This window comes from Chinchilla lanigera, unplaced genomic scaffold (assembly GCF_000276665.1).
Source record: "Chinchilla lanigera isolate Chin_1 unplaced genomic scaffold, ChiLan1.0 scaffold00043, whole genome shotgun sequence".
NCBI classification, from domain to species: Eukaryota; Metazoa; Chordata; class Mammalia; order Rodentia; family Chinchillidae; genus Chinchilla; species Chinchilla lanigera.
In genome coordinates, this window is record NW_004955444.1 from 12,524,559 (window position 1) to 12,536,689 (window position 12,131).

A 12,131-nucleotide genomic window follows, 5' to 3' on the forward strand; every position below is an offset into this window, starting at 1 on the left:
GCCAAAGGATACAGCAGCATTCTTATAAATACTTGATAAAACAAAGCAAAACAAGTCTTTTTTTTTTAATTTAAATCCCTTAACGGGTATTGTAATGATGAAAATATAGAAATGTTTTATTATTACACATTGTATATATGTATTGAATTACCATAATGTATCTCATAAAGATGTACAAATACTACGTTTCAACAAAAAGTGAAAGAAGTAAATAAGTGAAACAAATTCATAAGAATAAATAAAACAAATAAAATAAAGAATTTTATTTTCTTTATTAATAAGAATAAATTAAAAAGTGAAATAAGTAAATAAGTGAAACAAATTCATAAGAAAGCTTTATTTCTTAACACACTAAAAAGCTTTTTCTCTGAAGAAGGCACTCATCAAGAACGTGGGTTTTGGAATTTGACAAACCTTCCTTTTGTTAACTGTGTGCATCTGGACAAATTGGTAAGTCTGTATCTACAAAATGAAGATATTTCATTATATTATAATGAGATTATATACATAACTGCTGTTATTAATTACTATCACTACAACTACTACAATATTAATGAGATAAAGATGTTCAGTGTAACCTTAACTATTTAATAAACTATTACACATGTTGATAATAGAGTTTTCAGAGAGGAAGTTGCAGAAGATGTAAATTAATATAAATAGAGGAAAGGAAAATTAGGAGCAAGAAAACCCAAGAATATTTGTAAAAGTATCAGGCAAAAAACCAAAATCCTTAAAAACTTTTCCATATTTCTTTCTTTCTTTTTTCTATTTTCCTTTTCTTTCTTCCTCTTTTATCTATCTATCTTTCTTTCTTTCTTTCAAATATATAACATTACTAGTCTACTGGCTAAATGGCCAAAAGCTACCCAAGATAACCTCAAACATGTAATCTGCACCCAGCTGGAAATCAATTTTTGTATTTTTTGGTGAACTGAACCCAGAGCACACTACCACTGAGCAACATCCCCCTTTGTTTTATTTTGAGAGTCTCACTAAGTTTTCCAGGCTGACCTTGAATTTGCCACACTCCAACTCCGCCTCCTGATTACCTGGAATTACCAGCCACATTGCCTGACTTGGAGTTAATTTTTGATTGCATGATTTTAGGTAAAATGTTAGCGATACTACAATTAGAATTATGTAATGCATTTGTTACTGGAAATAAAGAAGATTACAGATACTGGAAAGAACAATTTGAGAATTTACATACCTGAACAGGCTAATTTATTTTGGAGTGAAAGGAAGATGTTTTGTTTAAGTATGTAATCATACAGTCCTCATCACAAAGATTTTCTAAATTTTTATGTACCTGTGAGTTATATACTTATACTTGTAAGTCACTAGGATTTTTAGTCTGTCAGATCTTCATTGGTGACCCACTATTGAGTAATGATTAATAAAAATATGAGCTTAATTCTAATCCCATTTATATGGAATTTATGATTTTTAGGTTAATTGTATAACCTCAAGTTTCTGTTTCCTCATCTATAAAGTGTATTAAAGAATATTATGAAGTTCCAATCATATGCCATAAGCAAAACAACTGGAGTAACTCTTGACATAGTTGCTAGCCAATAAATCATAATTACATTTAAAGTAGGGAATTACATTAATTTTGAACCAGGAATCAAACTCAGGACCTTGTGCTTGCCAGATAGGCACCGTGCTGCTGAACTATATCCATGGCCCAGGAATTACATCCTTGTAAGATTTCTGCGGTTTATAATTCCTGGTATTATTTTATTATTACTATTCTTTTATCATTAAAAAAAAAGCTCTCCAAAATTTGGTGTCCAGATGCTGGAATATAGCAATGTGAGAAAGAAAAAAAGGAGGGAAGTGGATTCCTGGGACCCAGGAGGGAGCTGAAGTGAGAATTGAAGCTCATGGGGAGAAAGACCACAATGAAGAGGGAGGGGGCAAGCAGCACTTTCTCCCTGAGGTCTGACTCAGTGTGTGGGAAGGGTGGCTCAAACCTGCAGACACAGGGTGACTACTGCTGACCTCAGACGCTTCCACAGAGTGGAACAGAGAAGTGGATCGACTGGACTGCAGTGACAGGTGAGTTTTTGAGGCTCAGACATCCCCAGGAGAGGATGACTGGGCGCTGGCCATTTTGGAGAGGGACCAACTGAGCTCTAATTTTAGAGCAGCTGCGAGATGGCTCCACCTAGCGGCTCCCACTGTCAGGGTGAGGCAGAAGTGAGTTTAAAGCAGCAGGAGGTCAAGGAGTCAAGTTCAAACAACAGAGAGATAAATTCAAGAAGGCAGGGAGCCAAGATCAAGCCGGGAGGAGGCACATGGAGTGCTGCAGGCTGAACAAAGCAGGTTTTAGCCTCACAGCCAGAAAGCAGCCTGAACTTCAGTGAGACTAAAGATACAGGCTTGCTGGGATTATCAGCTACCCCACTGTAAACCTACGGCTGGCTTGCTGGAATTAATCAACATTGATCTGGACTTTGCCTACTTTGTCTACCAATGACAGCAGAGCATGCCTCAAAGTGGACATTTTTTTCTATGCTTTTTATTTTCTTCTTTTTGTTTTGTTTTCTTTTTTCTTGTTTGTTCTTGTTTTTATATGAGTGGCATTTTTTTTCCTGTTGTTCTATTCTTGTTTTTATTTCATACTTCGCTCTTAACTTCCTGACTTCTACACCAGTTTCCCAAAGTTTGCATAATCTTCCTTTATCCTCAGGCCTTGCTTCTAATGTCTTCCTCTTCTTCTAGTTCTATATTTTTTCTCCCTAAATGCTTTAAAATTTTCTCCTCTGAGGGTAAAATTGCCATAGTGAGGGTGTAATTGTATATAATTTTCTGGTTTGTTTTATAGTTCGTTATGTAATCACAAATCTACTTCATACAGGTAAAGGTGGCAAATTGATAATTACCACAGTTTGTCATTTTCTAGGCTGTTTGATGCTATTGTTATTGGTGATTGTACTACGTTAGCCAAGGAGACATAACTGTTCCCATCAGTTGTTCATCTTCATATGCCAAGGCTGAGATTGTCTAGTGTTCATAAAAGATACCATATGCCAGTGGCAAAAAGCCAGGGGGTAGGCCAAATAGGCAGCAACTTTTCCTTCCCCCAAAATTGAAGAAATAGGATCTGGCAACAGACTCAAAATCCAAAAGCCAGCTACACTTGGAGGACATTTCTGAGAGATAGTCATTTCCTAAGCATTCTAAATACTAGCAATAAATCTACTCCTCATAGTTAATTTACAAGCATCAACCCAGGAACTAAACTAAAAATATATATATAGAAAATGAGAAGATACCTAAACAAGATGCAAACATAGATTTCTAGCTCACCAAAGGCAAACCCAGAAGGCAATGAGGGAGAACAATTTGAAAGCCATCTACCTGGGCTATCTGAAGTGGTAACAGCAGAAGTTAACAAAGCAGATGAACAAGGCGCTGGAAAAAAAAATCAAAGCAAAAATAATTTATCAGATAATTACAGAGATGGTGACCATAATGAAAGACATAGTTAGCAACTCTTGAGCAGATACAGATAAAAAAGATAGAGGAGCTTAGGAAAATAATAGAAAACATGAACATCCAAAATAGGAAAGAAACAGAATCCATTAAAGACATTCAAACAGGTATCCAAGAGATTAAAAATTCCACTGAAAATATACCCAGAAGAATGAGCCAATATGAGGACAGAATATCAGATATAGAAGATGGGATTATCGCTAGTGATCATGAAAAGAAAGATTTCATAAAAAATACTAAGGAACCATGAAAAATCAATCCAACAGCTGCTAGGTGATGCAAAGAAGAATAACATAACATAACATTGATTGGAGGTAATGAAAAAGCAGGAGATAGCACAAACAGCATAAAAAACCTGTTCACAGATATAATGGCAGAAAAGTTCACAAGCAAGGAAAAAGAATTTGACATACAGACAAGTGAGGTATATAGAACTCCAATTAGCCATAATAAAAAAACCTACACCAACAGATATAATAGTCAAAGTTCCAGAAATTCAATATAAGAACAAGATTTTAAAAGCCGTTAGAGAAAAGAAACAAATCACCTAACAGGAAAGCCCACCAGAATCACAGCCGACTTCTCAACACAAACCCTCAAGTCAAGGAGAGCTTGGAGTGAACTGTTTTAAGCCTTAAAAGAAAACAGCCTCAAACCCAGATTGACATACCCCACAAAATTATCTTTCAAAATTGATGCAGAAATAAGATATTTCCATGACAAAGAACACCTGAAGAAATTCATGACCATCAAATCAGCATTCAAACATATTCTGAAGCACATTCTAGAAAGAGATAATAAGGATTACAACTCCATGAAATCCAAAAGAATGAATCTACCTGGAAAGGCAAGCAGTTAAAAGAAGGGAAAAAAAGGGAACCAGCAACAGGAAAATAACATGACAAGGCTATGTCATGTATTGACAAGTCGATACATATCAGTTATAACCATCAATGTTAATGGTTTCAGTTTACCAATGAGAAGAAACAGACTGGCAGAATGGATCAAGAAGCAAGATCCAACAATATGCTGCATACAAGAAATGTATTTAATTTAAAAAGAAATTCATAGGCTGAAAGTCAAAGGATAGAAAACAATATTCCATGTGACAGGAACTGTAAGAAAGCAGGGGTAGCTATTCTATTTGCAGACAAAAGGGATTTCAAGCCAAGACTGATTAAGAGAGACAAAGAAGATGCCATATCCTTGTGAAGGGAACAACCCAACAGGTAATAATCATAAATATATGTGCACCAAATACCAGCATACCCAACTATATAAAACAAGTATTAATGGCTATGAAAAATCAAATAAGCACTAATATATTTGTAATGGGGGACCTCAATACCCCACAGTTACAAAAAGATAGATCAACTAGACAAAAAATCAACAATGAAATATTAGAACCAAACTTTTGAACAAATGGACTTAGTAAATGGCTACCGAGTGTTCCACCCCACATCAGAATGCACATTCTTATCAGCTACACATGGGACGTTCTCCAAAACAGACCACATACTAGCTCATAAAACATGCTTAAGTAAATGCAAAGAAATTAAAATTATCCCATGCATATTACCAGACCACAGTGCAATGAAATTGGAAATCAGTAGCAAAAATATCAGTGAATTCCTATGTCAGAAAAACACAGCAACCTCAAATAAACAACCTAATGTTGAACCTCAAGTTTGCAGAAAAGAAAAAGCAGGTCAAGCCCAAGCTCATATGAGGGAGGAAATTATAAAGTTTAGAGAAGAAATTAATGCAATGGAGACTAAAACAACAATACAAGGAATCAATGAATCAAAGCATTGGTTCTTTGAAAGATTAAATAAAATCAACAAACCTTTAGCCAACCTTATCAAAAAAGAAAAAGGAAAGACTCAAATCAATGCAATTAGGAATGAATCTAGAAGATTATCACCACCTGCTTTGATAATCTGTATTCTAAGGTGGAAAATGTAGATGAAACAGACAGATTCCTAGATACATATGAATTACCAAAATTTCATCAAAATGGTATAAAAATTCTAAATAAACCAGCATCAGTCAATGAAATTGAATATGTAATTATAAACCTACCAATAAAGGAAAGCCCAAGCCTTGATGGATTGATTCACTGATGAATTGTATAAGAAATTTAGAGAAGACCCAATGCCGCTATGTGGTGGATTGACAACTGGTAGTAAATTTGTAACACCCAGGTGAATTGAACCAGTGTAGTGCTAGGTGTGGGAGACCCACCTGAGGATTGTTGCTGGTAACGTAAGAGGCAGAACTGGAGAAAAAGAAGGGAAGCTGTTGGGAATGGGAGCTATTGGTTCTCTTGGAGGACCTCATCATGCTGGCTTTCCTGATGAATTCGGCTGTTCATATTGTCAAAGGAGCTCGGGACCTTGGTGTCATTGGGAATGGCTACCATTCACTTTGGGGGAGCTCTAGTCCTCACTTTGAGCATTGCTTCCTGGCTCCAGAGGAGAAGATGGTGCACTGCTGTCTCCTGGAGCAACTTGTCATGTTGGCTTTCCTGATAGGAACTTGGCTGTCATCATCAGAATAGCTTGGGGCCTCACTGTTGCTGATGGCTGTGGTACTTTTCAGGGCAGCTCTGGTTCTTACTTTGAGTATTGCTTCCTGGCTCCAGTGCAGATGCCTCAGCCTGCTAGCACAGATCCTTCATCCCACTGGCACAGACTTCCTAGATTCCACCATAGACTTTTGGGCCTTCCCAGCAGAGATCTGTGAAACAGGCTGCATGAGACATTGTCAAGGGCTCTAGGTCTCCAGTTGGACTCGTTGGAGGCATTGTGATGAGCTCTAGGTCATCAGCTGGATTCATGTAGGACATTACTTTGGGATTCAGGCCCTCAGCTGGATTCTTTGATCTTCAGTGTGTGGACAGATTTCCTGTACTGTCTTTGTATGTGACTCTTTGGGCAACTATTATAAAATAATATAAACTATGTGTCCTGGATTGTTTCCCCTTATAAACCCGACTACAACAAAATTGGTACTGGGAGAGTAGGGTCATTACTGTGATGTTGCCTGGCCATGTGACCTGAGAGCCTCTGTAATTAATTTGGAAAGTTTTTGAGAGACTGGTCAAAGAGGCAGCCCTTGTATGCTATAAACTATACTGGGGATTCTGATCAGAGCCTGGAAAGTCAGAGAACTTATGGAAATGCTGCCGGTTAAAATGAAGCTCAGGAGGCTTCAATTGAGAACTGCGTTGGCTGCTGGATCCCACATAGAATATTGTGCTTTGTCAGAAATTTGGTCTGCATTTTCCTTGTGTTTAGAGTTATTGCCTGGATGGAAAAAGAAAAACTGCAATACAGTCTACTGTTGGGAGGGTGGCATGGTTACTGTTGAAAGCTTTTGGCCAAATCTACATTTGAAATTAAGAGCAAAGAGCCAGTGAGATGATATGAAACATTTGGCCAGAGGGGAGGCTCTAATGGAGCTTTGGGTTGCAAGGATGAAATAGAGGATAACGTTGCTGTCAAGAATAGGACAATCGAAAAATAAACTGAAGTCTTTCACCTGAAGATAAGAGTGTATTTAAATTGCAGGAGATCTGTTTTTTTAGTCTTTCCATGCATTGTAAAAATTAATCAGAAACAAGGACTGTGATTGTCATAGTTATTTTTATATGACTTTTTTGTGACTCAGAAGTGCATTTATTCAGTGGGAAAGCACTTAAAAAGGAGTTTATAATTTTGTTCATGTCCAAGTCATATGTGAATAACAAAACTGGGTACACTTTGTGCCAATGCTGACTGAAATTTCCCTTAATAACTTTATTCTTTACCATAGATAAATAAAGGGGGCTGGGAATATAGCTCAGTGGTTTAAGTGGCCTGCCTGGCAAGGACAAGGTCCTGAGTTCAATTCCTGGTACCAAAAAAAAAAAAAAAACAAAACACAACAGGTCAACATGTAAAAGCATCATGACAAGAGATAATACTTATATTGGTTTTCCTAACATTTGTGCCTCTGATACATGTTCAAAGTGATTCTGTAGCCAAAGTGGTATGGAAATATTACTTCTGTAATAATAGTGCCAAGAGGTACGTTAAGACATACCACTCCATGATTTCTGTCAGCATGTCCAAATCACCAAAAAACACACCCTCTGAAAAAGCAATGTGCAAAACAAGCAAATGTAACTATGGGCATATCCTAGTGCAGTGGTGGTGAACCTATGGCACTCAGACCGCAGTGGGCTGTTTGTATCATTGAAAGCTCTCAAAGGTGCATCATCACTGTCCTAGTGTCATGTGCTATACCAGGAGACTCTTGACAAATTCCTCATCTTAAAAATTCTGGAGCCATCACTGTTCCCTTCTAAAAAGTAAAAATGTCATTAGCACAGAAAGGATCTGAGAAGCCCTATAGGGAAAAATAGTACAACTAATTCAGTCTACATTTGACTTTCTTTCAAGAACCTTTCTTTCAAGGTGCCTATTAACGTCCATAGAACTCAGGGTGCACAACCTGCCATTGCCAGGCAATGTGGAAATAAACGTTTGAATTTGAAAATGCTGTGTGAAAGGTACCTTTGTGAGAATATGCTGTCCCTTTATGGCTATTTTACTGATGCTCAGTTTGAGGTACTCTTTGGGGGGGATATCAGTTTATTTTTTTAATTTTAAAGAGAAAAAACAAAATAACAACAAAGTAAAAACAAAACAACACAAAACAATAATGATACAGAATTTCAAAACAAAATGATATGTAATAGAAGAGCCATTGTTTTGTGTGTGTGTGTGTGTGTGTGTGTGTGTGTGTGTGTATGTGTGTCTTTTTGAGACAGGGTCTTGCTATGCAATTCAGGTTGGCTGGCCTTGAGCACATTTTGTAGCCCAGGCTGGTCTCAAACTCACAAGGATCCTCCTGCCTCAGCCTCCCAAGTGCTGGGATTAGAGATGGGCACCACCACGCCGTTACTTTCGTTTTTTTTTTTTTTTTGTCTTGAGAACCATCGTTAATTTCCTATTATCTTCAACGAAGTTGCTCAGATTACTAGATGTAAGAATGCAAGATTGATCAAACAATTAAAAGAGAATAAAAATTAATTTAAAAAACTATTAGAAACAGTACAGAGTTTCACTAATCAAGATGGTAGGAAAAAAATGCTTGTTATATTGTATATTGTTGTCTTCAAATTAGTTGTTCAGATTACCAGATATGAACATGCAAAATTGCTCAAAAAATTTAAGCATGAACTATTCCTTTCAATAAATCAATAGACATCAGCAGTTCAATTATTCCCTGCAATCCTTATATATCCATATATATTTTTCCCTTTGTTTCTTTTCTCCTTTCCCTCATTCCAGTTGTTCCTTCCCTTTGACAATATCTACTGTACCTTTCAGGTTTTATTTACTCTTTCAGGTTCTTACACTAGGGAGACAATATGATGTTTATACATGTGGGTCTGATTTATTTCACTTATGAGTATGGTCTCTAGTTCCACCTACTTACATATAAAAGCCTCAAGGTTATCCTTTTTTATAGCTGAGTAATACTCCATGGTATAAAAATACCACATCTTTTTTTATCCATTCCTGTTGATGGGCATCTGGGTTGTTTCCATGATTTAGCTATTTCAAATTGTGTTCCTATAAACATGGGTGCACATACATCACTGTGATATGATGTTTTCAGCTCTTCTGGAAAAATACCCACCCTGAACACACCTGATCTCATCTGATCTCAGAAGCTAAGCAGGGTTGGGCCTAGTTAGTACTTGGATGGGAGGTACTCTTTGACATAATCGACTGATACCTAGTGCTCTTGGCTTAATTTAGTACACACATAACTTTCTATAATAAACTGCTACCCACTGAAGTACTATAAAAGACTACCTTGGATTTAAATTTTTATACATCATATTATGATGCACTTACATCTTAGAATAATATGAAGGAATTTATGTAAATGATATACATGGTTAAAACATATGCAAGCTTATAATTTTGTTCTCTCGGTCATTAAAATAAGTCTCATGCAACTATAGAATCAAAACATTGTGTCAGTTAATTGCATGGTCTCTCTTACATGAGAAATCCAAAATATAAATTAAAAGACAAGTAATAGGAAATAGGGAGATAGATCTTTTGCAAATAGGAAGGGAACCAAGAGATGGAGAGGAGCAGGAGGAAATGGAAAGAGGATAAAAAAATTAAAATGTATTATGGACATGTACAAACTCCACTCACCATAAAGAATGTGATCATTATGTACTACTTCTCTATTAAATGTATGTTTAACTGTATGTTTAATGTTAATGCAAGTCATGCTTGTTTGCACAAATATATTGTATAAGTAAATTCCAGGCCTTCTGTTGTTACTTAGAGATAATCAGATCTTTTATTCTAAATAAAAATTCTGCTTCTACAGAATCCTGGAATAGGGTGAGCCCTGCCCCACCGCCACCCCCTCATCACCCCCCCAGCAGGAGTGACAGAGAGCCCTGGTGAACTTTGGGTGCTTTGAAAATGTCAAAACGAAGGAGCAAAATGCAATCTCAGACCTCCAGCCCATCCAGAACAAGTCCAGTACACACTGACATAGAAGAACTTGGAAGTCACACACCTGAAATCTCTTAGATAATAGCAACTGAAGTAAAGAAACAACTCCATCAAGCTATAGAAGAAATCAGATCAAAAATAATCTCTCAGGTAAAAACACCAGAATCCTGGAATGTCAATTTTATTTGAGTACCACTTAATGACAGTCTTATTCACTTTAACATAAGGTAAGTATGAGGACTTGAAATCTGAACTTAATAGTATATAATTTAATTATTGCTGGGAACAAAAAAAAAAAAACCCAATTCCTGCTGTATATACTACTTCACTAAAAGCAACTAAATAGGTGTATGCTTTGTGTCATTTGCATTTTACTAGGAATGTGGCAGTAATGGTTACAGGGCTGGTTCTTTTGAATTTGCCATCCTAGTGACAGCTCGACTGTCCTACTTTCTCTGTCACAGTGACCATGAAACCTTTATCTATACATTTTGTCACGGTGTCCTTTAGCTTTCAGTTGGTGTGAACCACCATCCAAAATTCAGTGTGAACTCAGGTACTCAAAACATCATCTTTTGAGGTGCTCATCTGGGAAGTTAAAAATAATATTCATTTATTCCAGGTTAGCATCAACATAACAAAGTTTTAAAAATTCTTACAGAGAACTGGTGGGCTGTGCAGGAACATGTATTTGGATCTCAATCTGAGACAAGTGCTATGGATGACAGGCATTCATTCAACAATATTTATTGAGGCTACTATGTGCCTGGCACAGGGAATCCAAAACTCAACTGCCTGCCTGCCCGTATGCACAGCCTTACTTACTGTCTAGTGGGGAAGGAGGACAAGGGACAAGTAATGATCAATCTCAGATAATGATTATGATGTAAAAAAGTGGGATAACCATGTGGAGAAAGAGATGGAAATGTTGCTTTAGCAAGGTAGGTTAGGAAAGACATCTCACTTGGGGCTGGGGATTTAGCTCAGCGGCAAAGCGCCTGCCTAGCAAGCACAAGGTCATGAGTTCGATTCCTGGTACCAGAAGAAAAGACAAAAAAAAAAAAAAAAAAAAAAAAGACATCTCACTAGATCTGAGATTGCAGAAGACTCTACTTAAATTCTACCTGGAAAGAGTTTTCTAGGCAGAAGAAAGGCAAGTGCAAAGGCCCTGAGACAGGGACGCACTGAAGTGTTCAAGGACCATCAAGGAGGTCCATGTAGCTGAAGCACACTATCCAGAGAAATAAAGTCAGAGAAGAAGCCAAGAGCCAGATCACACAGGGTCCTGTGAGATGTAGTAAGGAGTCTGCTTGCTTTTAGAAAAGAAATGAGACAGTAGGACGCATACTTTAGGCAGATTGGAGATGGGACTTCTAGTTCTGGAACTTAACTTTTAAGAATTTTTAAATTTTTAACTGATACATAAAAACTATATATTTATGGGATGTTGCGTGATGCTTCAATGTAGGTTTACGCTCTGTGATTTTCAAATCAGAGTAAAGGTATCTATCTCCTCAAACAGTAATTATTTCTTCTGCTAACCAAAATATGCAGAATCTTTTCTTCTAGCTTTTTAAAAGATATATATGGTACATTATTATTATCATCTATAATCACCTACTGTGAACAGAATTGTAGAATTTCTTTCTCCTAACTATAACTTAGTACCTATTAATCAACTTTTCTTCATCTTTTGTCCTTTACTGTTAAAGATCAATTTTATTGAGGAATAATTTACATGAAACAAAATGCACTCACTTTAAAAGTATAATCTGATGAATTTTGGCAAGTGTATAAATTAACAACACTACCACCACAAGCAAGATAGATCATTTCCATCTTTCCCCAAAATTTGTTTTCTTTTGAAGTCAATTTCCATCCTTCAAAACCTACACCAGTGCAAGGAACTCCACTGAAATTTTGGGCCTTACTTTTACTATTATTATTTGGGGTGCTGAGGATTAAACCCAAGGCACTGCACATATCATCTCCAGGCCCAAGGGACTCTTTATTTTTTAATGTGGACTTGGTGTGCTTAGTTCTGTGCTAATATGGTATTTAATAACCACAAATATCAAAATGTATTTTTAT